This window comes from Lissotriton helveticus, chromosome 9, assembly GCF_964261635.1.
Source record: "Lissotriton helveticus chromosome 9, aLisHel1.1, whole genome shotgun sequence".
NCBI lineage: Eukaryota > Metazoa > Chordata > Amphibia > Caudata > Salamandridae > Lissotriton > Lissotriton helveticus.
Window position 1 is genome coordinate 934048283 of NC_136070.1, and position 14309 is coordinate 934062591.

The following is a 14309-nucleotide window of genomic DNA, read 5'->3' on the forward strand; positions in this document are numbered from 1 at the left end:
TGAATTACAAAGCCAATAGTAAGCATGAGCAAAATGCATTCCCAGTGAAGCTTTCAGCAGAATGCCCACAAGATGTCCTAGGCAAGGCTTCCACCTAAAAATATGTGATCTGCATTTTACCCACTGTGCTCTGCAGCAATCACATTAACCCTCTCTGCTACCTCATGAGGCAAAACTGCGACTACTCACCAGCAAGCACATTAACCACCAGAGTTATCTTACCATTATTATCCCCCTAGTTTTGCTGGGCACACATATATCTCTGCAGCAGGTACCTTAACCTCATAAACTATTTTAAAAATGCACCCTTTGCAACATTCGATCCCTTTTACGTTGCGACACCGTGAACCCCAATTTAATTTTGAGTATTTCTTCCACTTCCAGTACTGTGCCGTACGTATGCACTTCAGCAACGCTTGCTCGGTTTATGTTGCCAATAAAGTTTTTTTGTATTGAACGGCGAGCGGACAGGACGCGGGGGTGGGGCTAGGAAGACTCGGGACGGGACGTGCCCTGTTGAAGACAGCGGGGAGAAAAAGAAGAGAGTGGAGGTGGGGCCTGGGGAAGGGGGAGGCGAGGTCGGCCAGACTGCCTAGAGCCGGAAGGAGGAGCAAGGAGGGAGGTACTCCGTAGACAGGCTTGCACAGACTTGCCCTGATTATACTGCGACGAGCTGCTTTCCCGTCTCCTGCGGCTCCCCCGGCCTGGCTGTCAGTAGCAGCCTTCCCAGGACTTGGCGCGGGCGAGTCTTTGTAACGGAGCTTCAGACCGGTGAGTCATTCCCTGCGCCTCGCCCTGTTCCATGTCCTTCTAACACTCTGCCTGCTGTTCCATTCATTTGTCATGGAGATCTATAAGATATAAGTAACGTGACGCAGGCGCCAGGCTTTTTAAAGGCGTAGCACTTTGGTTGCAAAAGTGTACGAGTTTTCCACTTTCTCATTGAAGGAAAATGTAGTCCAATAACCAGTGTGCCAGCGGATGAGGGGCTATGGTTAAGCTGCATTTATGATGCTCCGATCGGAGTTTTCAGCTGTTTAAAAGTGAGGCACAGGAGGGATGTCTGTGGTGTGTAACTGACTCATCTCCGATCCCGCCGGCCTTTCGGGATGCAGCAGGAAATCTCGCAGGTGGGCTGTTCGTAGTATGGGGTAAGCTGCCAGCACGCACAGATCGAGTGCAGGGAAGTGCTTGCTCACGCAGCCTGGCATCCTGTCAGTTTCAGTCCTCTAGGGATATAAAGAGCATGTGTTTGTCGTGGGCGGGGAGACATGGCTGAGGTGTACAACTACACTATAGTGGGTGTTGCCACCCACGCCGCCCTGATTCCTGTGGTGTTTTATCCCCTGTTGTAGACATTGTTCTGGTATTTTCACAACACCTTTTTAATCAGTGTTTGTGAGGAAAAAACTGAGAAAATGCTCCAAACTGTTCTATTAGAGTTGTTTAAAAAAATCCCCCTAAATATATACCAAGGAAACAGCGACGGAATATCTCAAATTGCTCATCGGGCACCAGTTCTGGGACTAAAACGAGGCAAGGCCTATATTTTCTTGCTATCACAGTTTTGTGCGCGAGTTCGGTTGGACCGGTTGTAGTATTTATTGTTCTTCTACCTGTGGTATTTCCTGGTTGTAAGCGTGCTGGTGTGAAAGGGCGGCAAGCTGACAGGTGCACGGGCAGGCGCCACACCCTCGGGAGCGCACTGCAAACACGGGTCAATGGTTCAAAGCATTTCTAAATCTTCCTCACAGGATCTCAGAGCTGAATAATAAAAAAAATAGACAACACCACCCTTAATTTAGTGTTGCTAGGGGACGTTTACGAAGCAGAAACCTAACTTCCATTAGCAGAGAGGGTTTTACAAAGCGAGAAGTCCGTGTCACAAACAGTACAGTAGTAAGGGTGGGTCGACGTTTAGATTAAGGAAGGAGCTTGGAATACATGGACCGTAACAGATCTGTGCTTGTGACCCAAGGTTGGTTTACTTAAAAAAAAAAAAAAGAGAGAGAGAAATATATATCAAGCAAAAAACAGACTTCCAAAAGCCTACTACTCCCTGTAGCAGGATGTAAAAAAAAAAAAAAAAAGACAACATCAAAAATAAGCACTTATAAATATATACAAAAGTATATATGACTTCAGGTATGAAAAATAATGTCTTCAAGTAAAGCAGGCTTCAGATTTCTTTTTTCATGAAGAGCAAGGTAGATGCTATAAAACTCCACTCTGTGGTCAGGGGGTCCCACTTGCAAATGCACACCTTGCACTAGGGCTTTCATTAAGGTAACTACAAGTTAAACTGTGCAGTGGTCAGGGGCCTTTCCATCTTCACTGAAGTCTGTATTGCACACCAAGAGATTAATTTAACCTGAACGTTTGCTTTGACTAAACAAAAGAATGACGGAAAACCACAAAACCGGAGACAACTTGTATATCTCCTACACTTGACATTTTGTACAAACCGGTTTGTAGACTGGGCCACCCACATTTTCCCTAAAATGCCAGTCTGAGTAGGTCCCTTCTTTGAATGGAAAGCTAGACCCCAGAGACTCAAATATTAGCGAGTCCGTAGGAATGAGATTTCTGGATTTTGGTCCAAAAGGTATTTTATAAGAAAAATGGCAATTGTTTTGTGTTAGACTCCATTAAGGTAAATGTCCTTAAAAATGCCCAAGGGTTGGAGAGCTGCAAGTTGTGCGACTAACATCCAGTGTTTGAGACCCGAGGTGCCCTCAGACGGCATGCAAATGAATGTCTTTCATTTTCACTGGTCTGTGCACATTTGTAATTTTGGCTGGTTTGAGGTTTGTATGTGGGCTGAACTCTTTCCACTGCAGAGAATGGGATGCTAAGTATTTTTTTTTTGTCCACACTCAGACTCTGGGACACAATATTAGTGTATCGTGGTTTTGAGCATTTTTTCTTTCTGGTTGTTTTACAGTCATATCAAAAGTGCTCTTTTCTTTAACAGTAAATTGATGTAAATGTTTATGAACATCATATCATGGTTGTCGGATGTCTGGATAATAAGAATGCATAATAATTTAATGCAGACACAATTTATTTATTTATTTATTTATTTGAGCGATTTTTAGAGCGCGCAAATACCCCAAGGGTGTCTCGGCGCTATAGTTGCAGAACTTCCAATGGATCGGGGAGTATTCAGGCTGGGAACAACCAAGTTTTTAGTTTTTTTCTGAAATTGAGCAGTGTCCGCGCAGATTTAATGTAGAGGGGGAGCGTGTTCCACAACTTGGCTGTAGCGACAGAGAAACGTTTGTCTCCCCAATTAGCTCTTCGTGTTCGAGGGACTCTTAGTAAGTGGGCTGTGGATGAGCGTAAGGTTCCAAGGTGTTCGAGCGGCCGGAAGGCTTGTCTTAAGAATAGAGGGCCTTGATTGTGGATAGCTTTGTATGCTATGCATAGAGCCTTGAATTTGATCCGGCAACCAGTGTAACTGTTTAATGTAAGGGGAGATAGATGCAAACTTGGGGATGGATAGCAGTGTCCTAGCTGCTGCATTTTGCACTGTCTGCAATTTGTTGAGGACCTTTTGTTGTGCGTTTAGTAGGAGGGCGTTGCAATAGTCTGTTTTAGAGAAGACTAGTGTGCTGACTAAGGTTTTACCTGCAGATGGAGGAAGGTAAGGGATTAGTTTTTTAATCTTTTTTAGGATGTAGAAAGAAGAGGAGACCACCGAATTAGCATGTTGCTGGAAGGACATCTTGTTGTCGAAGATGACACCCAGGTTTCGTACCTTAGTCACTGGTTCAGGAGGTTGTCCCATCTGAGATGGCCACCATTGCGGGGACCAAGTAGGTTGCAGCCTCCCGAATGTCATCACTTCTGTTTTATCAGAATTCAATTTTAGGCAATTGGATGACATTCAGGAGCTTATTGCCTTCATTCCGTTTTGGAAATTGGCTCCCACAGAAGTGCCGTCATTGTATACAGACAACACCAGTTGGGTGTCGTCAGCGTATGTAGTGAGTGAGATTCCATGGGATTTTATGACCCTCGCCAAGTCCGACACATATATGTTGAAGAGTGTCGGGCTTAGCGAGGATCCCTGCGGTACTCCACAAGGTAAGGAGAAAGTCTGAGAGATATAGTTGCCTATCTTCACTGTTTGTGGGCGGTTAGACAAAAATGAAGCAAGAAGATCTTTAGCCTTGTCTTTTATTCCTATGGCCGCGACACGGTCGATCAAGGTGACATGATCGACCGTGTCGAATGCTGCGGAGAGATCTAGGAGTATCAGAATCGCTGAGCCTCCGTTGTCCATAGTGGACCTTATCTCATCCGCTGCTTTTAGGAGCGCAGTCTCTGTTCCGTGGCCCTGGCGAAACCCAAACTGGGTGTCGTCCAGCAGGTTGTTGTTATGTATGTAAGTTGACAACTGGATGTTCATGATTTTTTCAAAAATCTTGGCAGGGAACGGGAGACATGCGATGGGCCTGTAGCTAGCAGGGAGGAGGGGGTCTAGGGTAGGTTTTTAGGTCGAGCTGGCGTTGGAGCGCGAAGCGCTCCCGCCAGCGAGACTATAGTCACCTTCCTCCCTGTCAAGGGAGTAACAGCTGTGAATGAGCCCGATACAGACCTGGGCACGAGCCGACCCAGGTCTGTGAACGCGCTTCAAGGTTGAGCAGCTTGTGCACGTTTGTTGGACGTCAGGCGCTGCAAGCCCGCCAGACCAATTATCCCAGCATGAAACTCTACTTCCTGAGGTGCCACAAGACCAATTATCCCAGCAGCAGTCTCCACTTCCTCAGGCACCGCAACAATTATCACAGCATGAGACCCACTTATCACAGCATGTCAACAGGCGCCCCAGGCTGCTGGAGCACTCAACTATAATTAATGTGCAGTTGAGTGCTCCAGCAGCATGGGGCGGCTCTCTGCATGCTGTGATAATTATCACTTTGGGGCCTCATGCTGTGATAATTAGGGCGGCATGCTCTATTTGCAGCACTGAACATTTTCAAAGAAGGCATTGGAGACACTCACCCTCACTAACCCTCACCCCCTCCCGCGCCCTCACACCCCCTGACCCCTCACACACCTCCTCACCCTCACACCCCCTCACTCTCACACACCCTCACACACCCTCACACACCCTCACACACCCTCACACACCCTCACACACCCTCACACACCCTCACACACCCTCACACACCCTCACACACCCTCACACACCCTCACACCCCCTCACACCCTCACACCCCCTCACCCTCACTCACACCCCCTCACCCTCACACTGCCTCACCCTCACACCCCATCACACCCCTCACCTTCACACCCCTCACCTTCACACCCCTCACCTTCACACCCCTCACCTTCACACCCCTCACCTTCACACCCCTCACCTTCACACCCCTCACCTTCACACCCCTCACCTTCACACCCCTCACCCTCACACCTCCTCACCCTCACACCTCCTCACCCTCACGCACTCTCACTCACACTCTCACCCTCACACCCCTCACACCCCTCACACCCCTCACACCCCTCACACCCCTCACACCCCTCACACACCCTCACACACCCTCACACACCCTCACACACCCTCACACACCCTCACACACCCTCACACACCCTCACACACCCTCACACACCCTCACGCACCCTCACGCACCCTCACGCACCCTCACGCACCCTCACGCACCCTCACGCACCCTCACGCACCCTCTCACACCCTCTCACACCCTCTCGCACCCTCTCACACCCTCACACCCCCTCACACCCCATCACACCCCTCACCTTCACACCCCTCACCCTCACACCCCTCACCCTCACACCTCCTCACCCTCACGCACTCTCACCCTCACACACTCTCACCCTCACACACTCTCACCCTCACACCCCTCACATACCCTCACACCCCTCACATACCCTCACACACCCTCACATACCCTCACATACCCTCACACCCCTCACATACCCTCACATACCCTCACCCTCACACCCCCTCACCCTCACACCCCCTCACCCTCACACCCCCTCACCCCCTCACCCTCACACCCTCACCCTCACACCCTCACCCCCTCACTCACCCTCACACACACTCACACCCTCACATACCCTTACCAGCATAGCATAACAAAACATAGCATAGCATAATGAAACACAGCATAGCATAGCATAACAAACAAAAGCATAGGATAGCAAAAGCACAGCATAACAAAACAAAGCATAGGATAGCAAAACACAACAAAACATAGCATAGCAAAACACAACAAAGCATAGCATAACAAAACACAACAAAACACCATAGCATAACAAAACAAAGCATAGCAAAACAAAGCATATCATAGTAAAACAACAAAACATAGCATAACACAACAAAACATAGCATAACAAAACATAGCATAACAAAACATAGCCTAACAAAACATAGCATAACAAAACATAGCATAACACAGCAAAACATAGAATAGCATAACAAAACAAACCATAGCATAACATAGAATAGCAAAACATAACATAACAAAGAATAGCAAAACAAAACATAGCATAGTAAAACAAAACAAACCATAGCATAACACAACAAAACAGCAGAACATAACAAAACATAGCAAAACAAAGCATAGGATAGCATAGCAAAACATAGCATAACATAACTTAAAACAAAACATAGCATAGCAAAACATAGTATAGCATAGCATAGCAAAACATAAAATAGCATAACACAACAAAACAGCAGAACATAAAACAGCAAAACAAAGCATAGGATAGCAAAACAAAACATAGCATATCATAGTAAAACAACAAAACACAGCATAACAAAACACAGCAAAGCATAACACAGCAAAGCATAACACAGCAAAGCATAACACAGCAAAGCATAGGATAGCAAAACACAGCAAAGCATAGGATAGCAAAACACAGCAAAGCATAGGATAGCAAAACACAGCAAAGCATAGGATAGCAAAACACAGCAAAGCATAGGATAGCAAAACACAGCAAAGCGTAGGATAGCAAAACACAGCAAAGCGTAGGATAGCAAAACACAGCAAAGCGTAGGATAGCAAAACACAGCAAAGCGTAGGATAGCAAAACACAGCAAAGCGTAGGATAGCAAAACAGAGCAAAGCGTAGGATAGCAAAACACAGCAAAGCATAGGATAGCAAAACACAGCATAACATAGCGCATAACATAGCGCATAACATAGCGCATAACATAGCGCATAACATAGCGCATAACATAGCACATAGCGCAACGCATAGCGCAACGCATAGCGCAACGCATAGCGCAACGCATAGCGCAACGCATAGCGCATAACATAGCGCATAACATAGCGCATAACATAGCGCATAACATAGCGCATAACATAGCGCATAACATAGCGCATAGCGCATAACATAGCGCATAGCGCATAACATAGCGCATGGCGCATAACATAGCGCATGGCGCATAACATAGCGCAACACATAGCGCATGGCACATAACATAGCGCATAGTGCATAACATAGCGCATAACATAGCGCATAGTGCATAGCATAGCGCATAACATAGCTCATAGCGCATAGCGCATAGCATAGGGCATAACATAGCGCAAGGCATAGCGCAAGGCATAGCGCATAGCATAGCGCATAGCATAGCGCATAGCATAGCGCATAACATAGCGCATAGCGCATAACATAGCGCATAGCGCATAACATAGCGCATAGCGCATAACATAGTGCATAGCATAGCGCATAACATAGAGCATAACATAGCGCATAGCATAGCGCATAACATAGCGCATAACATAGCGCATAGCGCATAGCATAGCGCATAACATAGCGCATAGCATAGCGCATAACATAGCGCATAGCATAGCGCATAACATAGCGAATAACATAGCGCATATCGCATAACATAGCGTATAGCGCATAGCGCATAACATAGCGCATAGCATAGCGAATAGCGCATCACATAGCGCATAGCGCATCACATAGCGCATCACATAGCGCAACATATAGCATAGCATAGCGCATAACATAGCGCAACGCATAGCATAGCGCATAGCGCATAGCGCAACGCATGGCATAGCGCATGGCATAGCGCATGGCATAGCGCATGGCATAGCGCATGGCATAGCGCATGGCATAGCGCATAACATAGCGCATAACATAGCGCATAACATAGCGCATAGCATAGCGCATAACATAGCGCATAACATAGCGCATAACATAGCGCATAATATAACGCATAGCGCATAGCATAGCGCATAGCATAGCGCATAACATAGCGCATAACATAGTGCATAGCGCATAACCTAACCAAGCATAGCGCATAACCTAACCAAGCATAGCGCATAACCTAACCAAGCATAGCGCATAACCTAACCAAGCATAGCGCATAACCTAACCAAGCATAGCGCATAACCTAACCAAGCATAGCGCATAACCTAACCAAGCATAGCGCATAACCTAACCAAGCATAGTGCATAACCTAACCAAGCATAGTGCATAACCTAACCAAGCATAGCGCATAACCTAACCTAACCAAGCATAGCGCATAACCTAACCTAACCAAGCATAGCGCATAACCTAACCTAACCAAGCATAGCGCATAACCTAACCTAGCATAGCGCATAACCTAACCAAGCATAGCGCATAACCTAACCAAGCATAGCGCATAACCTAACCAAGCATAGCGCATAACCTAACCAAGCATAGCGCATAACCTAACCAAGCATAGAGCATAACCTAACCAAGCATAGAGCGTAACCTAACCGAGCATAGCCTAACCAAGCATAGAGCATAGCCTAACCAAGCATAGAGCATGGCCTAACCAAGCATAGAGCATAGGCTAACCAAGCATAGAGCATAGCCTAACCAAGCATAGAGCATAGCCTAACCAAGCATAGCGCGTAACCTAACCAAGCATAGAGCGTAACCTATCCAAGCATAGAGCGTAACCTAACCGAGCATAGCCTAACCAAGCATAGAGCATAGCCTAACCAAGCATAGAGCATAGCCTAACCAAGCATAGAGCATAGCCTAACCAAGCATAGAGCATGGCCTAACCAAGCATAGAGCATAGGCTAACCAAGCATAGAGCATAGGCTAACCAAGCATAGAGCATAGCCTAACCAAGCATAGAGCGTAGCCTAATCAAGCATAGCATGGCCTAACCAAGCATAGCATAGCCTAACCTAGCATAGCATAGCCTAACCAAGCATAGCATAGCTTAACAAAACACAACAAAACATAGCATAACAAAACAAAACAAAACATATCATACCAAACACAACAAAACATAGCATAGCATAACAAAACATAGCAAAACAAAGCATAACACACACCACACACACACAAACACGCACACAACTATCTATCTATCTATCGCCCTCACTCTATCTATCGCCTTCACTCTATCTATCGCCTTCACTCTATCTATCGCCTTCACTCTATCTATCGCCCTCACTCTATCTATCGCCCTCACTCTATCTATCGCCTTCACTCTATCTATCGCCCTCACTCTATCTATCTATCGCCCTCACTCTATCTATCTATCGCCCTCACTCTATCTATCTATCGCCCTCACTCTATCTATCTATCGCCCTCACTCTATCTATCTATCGCCCTCACTCTATCTATCTATCGCCCTCACTCTATCTATCTATCGCCCTCACTCTATCTATCTATCGCCCTCACTCTATCTATCTATCGCCCTCACTCTATCTATCTATCGCCCTCACTCTATCTATCTATCGCCCTCACTCTATCTATCTATCGCCCTCACTCTATCTATCTATCGCCCTCACGCTATCTATCTATCGCCCTCACTCTATCTATTTATTTAGATACTGATCGCCATCACTCTATCTATCGCCCTCCCTCTATCTATCTATCCCACTCACTCTATCTATCGCATCACCACAGCATCACTCAGCACCACCACAGCATCACTAAGGGGCACAACAACATCACTATGCGCTACCACAAGATCATTGAATGCCACAGCATCACTAGTCGCCACCACAACATCACTCAGCGCCACCACAGCATCAATCTGTGCAACCATTCAACAACAACTGGTTCAAATATGATCTCTCAATGTTTCAAGCTTTATTACAAATGTCACAAAAAGAGGTTAGTATTTCACTTCTGTTCTTGGATTTTCGTCACAATAAAATACACTGAACATATTCTTCACAAAAGTTATTTTACAAAAGTTTAAGCTATTGCCATTATAAATTACAATAACTTTTATTTAAGTATTAATTATTAAAAAAATTAAAAGCCATTGTTATTTGTAATATCAATACATCTAAGTCACGTGAATACAACACATATTGCATTACAAATGCTATAGGTGTCACAAGTTATAACTATTGGCATTGTAAATGACAAAGCTATTATTTTTGCTATTTTCAAAACCAACACATATATAAACAAGCATTTGCAATGCAATAGGTCTCGCATTATTTAAGTTTGAGCTATTATTATTGTAAATGGCAATGTTTTTTGCTTTATGCTATAGTTTTCTTATGTACATAAAAAGCTACATATAAAGTATTTGTTGTTAAAATTATTTATGCAGTATTTAAATTTGTTTGCATAAAAGATTTTTTTTTTGCAGTAGTTATGTTTTGTTTTTATAAACAGGGACATATAAAATATGTTGCATATTGACATATAATGATGCAGCCCACCTATGACTTATGCAGCAGCAAAATGGCGCCTTCTGCATGATTATAGCCCCTCCCCTCCACATAATTCATCACTTGCCAAATAATGTATCACTTGCCACATAATTCATCGCTTGCCACATAATTTATCACTTGCCACATAATTCATGACATAATTTAGCACTTGCCACATAATGTATCACTTGCCACATAATTCATCGCTTGCCACATAATGTATCACTTGCCACATAATTCATCGCTTGCCACATAATGTATCACTTGCCACATAATTCATGACACATAATGTATCACTTGCCACATAATTTATCACTAGCAAAATAATTTATCACTTGCCACATAATTCATCGCTTGCCACATAATTCATCGCTTGCCACATAATTCATCGCTTGCCACATAATGTATCACTTGCCACATAATTCATCGCTTGCCACATAATGTATCACTTGCCACATAATTCATCGCTTGCCACATAATGTATCACTTGCCACATAATTCATGACACATAATTTATCACTTGCCACATAATGTATCGCTTGCCACATAATGTATCACTTGCCACATAATTCATCGCTTGCCACATAATTTATCACTTGCCACATAATTCATGACACATAATTTATCACTTGCCAAATAATGTATCACTTGCCACATAATGTATCACTTGCCACATAATTCATGACACATAATTTATCACTTGCCACATAATTTATCACTAGCAAAATAATTCATCGCTTGCCACATAATTCATCGCTTGCCACATAATTCATCGCTTGCCACATAATGTATCACTTGCCACATAATTCATCGCTTGCCACATAATGTATCACTTGCCACATAATTCATGACACATAACCAGAAAATGCATAGAGAAAGATTGCTCGTTTAAAAAATACCATAGGCATGCCACGTCTCCATAACCTAATTATGTATCTACCACCTTTTGAGCTGTGTGCCAAGTTCAGCAATTGCACTTCACACTGCTACGTGATAAAGGACCAGTGCACTTTTACACTTCAGTTATCAGTAATCATAGTGCACGGAGTATGCGTTATGCCTCAATGTTCCAACAGCTGCAGAACCTACATAGCACTGACTACTTGATTATATTATATATATATATATATATATATATATATATATATATATATATATATATATATATATATATATATAATATATATTTGTATTTATTTAGTTTTCTCTCTCTCTCTCGAGGACACTGCATGGCACACTGAGCAAGTGCTACAGTGGATATTCTGCACTGCACTCGTCTCTTTAATGCATTACAAAGCATTCTCTTATGCAGCCCGTTCCCACATGCTTCTGTCTCAGACCATTCTTAGGCAAAGCACCGCACCCCTAAGCTTTTGCGTATCCTAAGTGTGTGTAAATTGGGGGTCCTTTGAGGGGGAGCCTATTGAACTCAATTGAAGCATTGTTGGAAGGCGAGGAGGTTCTTCTGTGACCCTGTTGAAGTCCAAGGAAGGCATTGCTCGTTTGGAAGGTGAAGATGAGTCTACGGTGTGTGGGACACCCCCCAAAATGAGGGTGAGTTGAAATGTATCACAGACAGAGTTCTTGAGTTCCCCATGGTCGTGAGTAAGTCATCAATTCAAGGATTTCCTTTGCATGCTGGGACTTGCAGTCCGGTTTACCCCTCCATAAAAAGAACTATTTTAAGTCCCAAAAAGCAAAGGAAAAACTTGGGCCGGGTGACCCACTGAAGCATAGACTTAGGAAACTTGACAGCTCTGCATAACCTCCGCTCTTGCATTCCCTTCTCTGCCTCTTCTTGCAAGCCTGCATTGTCCCACTGTCTGTTTATTACAGCCCGGGTCTTTTCATGCACTCCCAGCCGACACACCCCTCCTTCTCTCCCACAACCCCCTTTCTTTCCCCACAGTCACCTTCTTGCTGCCGGCTCCCCTGACCGCCGCCGCCTTGTCGTAGACGTGACATTTGAGGACGGTGCTGCCCACGTCCACTGCCAGCACGTACCGGCCGTGCCCCTGGTAGCCATTCCTCTGCAGCGGCTCCATCCTCTCCCCGAGGTGGCCGGCCCCGGAGTCCACCCCAATCTGCTTTCCGGTTCCCAAGCCTTAAGCATACACTTATGATGCTACGGGTACTAGGTTTCAGTCTGCATCCACGTGACACCGGTTGTGGCCGGAGGAAAAGGGAGGCAGAATAAGAGAAGGAGATTTCCTCACGATCATCTAGTGGCAAACAAATAAGATTTGGATATCACACCACCGCTTACATGTCTAACCGCGGCGCTGCGAGGTGTTTTACTGCAGTTTCTTTTACTTATCGCCACACCAGCCAGTAGTAGCGCTCTGCAGAAGGAAGGGCTGTACGAGCTTTAAGTCGAACTTCCAAAACATCAGCTGAACCATAGTAACCAATCGCCTTGCGTTTTACAGTTTTCTTCAGCCAATGGCGGTTACGCTGTCTCATCCAGCTGGGTGGCGACCTATGAGTGGGCATCGCATCATGGCATAAACAAGTCAAGACCGTTTATACATTAGAAGCCTATATATGTGACTACTTAGCTTTGTGGACTTATTTATCATTTTAATTGACTATATAGACATACAATTTAAAGTTGTAGAACATGCAAAAACTCACCGCCGCAGCCCGGCTCGAACAGGAAGCCAGGCAACCTGTGTTGGGACGGGGGCGGGGCCGCAAAAAGACAGGAAGCAGACGGGAGCCTACCCCGCGCTCCTGTGCCCGTGAGCCGGAAGATTGCCGGAAGATTTGCGTGTCAGCTAGCGGGGCTCCTGTGCTCGTGGAGAGCCCCGCCTGCTACTAGGATGACCCGCTGCGTGCCGAAGGAGAGAGGGGGACACTAAAAGAACTCGGTGAGTGGGGTGTGAGGGGGGGAGGGGACATGTGCGCGCGCGCGCGTGTGTGTCTGTCTGTGTGCCTGTGTGTGCGTGTGTGCCTGTGCGTGCGCGTGTGTCTGTGTGTGTGTATGTATGTATGCATGCATGCGTGCGTGTGTAAAAAAATCCGGGGGGTTGCAAAGTGAAAGTAAGCAGCGCGTGTGTATGTGCGCATGCGTGAGTGCTGTGTATGCGTGTGCCTGTGATGTGCGCATGCGTGAATGTTGGTGCGCGTGCAAGCAGCTGAATCCAGCCGGGGAGAAGCGCGTGACAGATTTTTGTCCGTCATTCCCCCGTGTCAGCTCGCTATAAGTCTCCGACCCTGGACGCATCCTTTGGATGCGAATTCCAGGGCGAGACCTAAAAATGTGTCATTTACAATACCAATAGCTCAAACTTTCCTAATGCGAGACCTTATGCATTGCAAATGCTTGTTTTAAAAGAGGTTTAATGGTAGCTTCCTTCCAGACAGAAGGGTAAATGCCCGTTGTAAACATTGCATTACAGATGGTGGATAGTGACGGGGCAATGGCTTCAGAGATGAGATTAAAAATGCCCGGAGGGCAAGGATCAAAAGGTGAACCCGATTTGGTTCGGGCTATTAAGGGTTGGATGAGTTCTTGCGTGGTGGCTTCAAAAATTGAAAAAACTGGGACAATTTCGGCGGTAGATTGCGGAGTGGAAGTGAGTGACGGGTCCGGGGAGAAAGTAGTGAAAATAGCTCTAACTTTATCTTCAAAGAAATTGGCCAAGGCATCTGAAAGAGCTTGTGATC

The 14309-nt window shown here is 45.5% G+C and overlaps 1 protein-coding gene across 1 annotated transcript in view; it reads left to right on the plus strand.

Annotated features, from left to right (window-relative positions):
- Positions 1-600: 600 nt before the first annotated feature.
- PARP3 (poly(ADP-ribose) polymerase family member 3) overlaps positions 601-14309 on the plus strand; it is a 506125-nt gene continuing 492416 nt past the window's right edge. Inside the window, exon 1 of the mRNA XM_078661155.1 lies at positions 601-771. The gene's annotated coding sequence lies outside the window, so the exon portion shown is untranslated. The remainder of the gene's footprint in view (positions 772-14309) is intronic.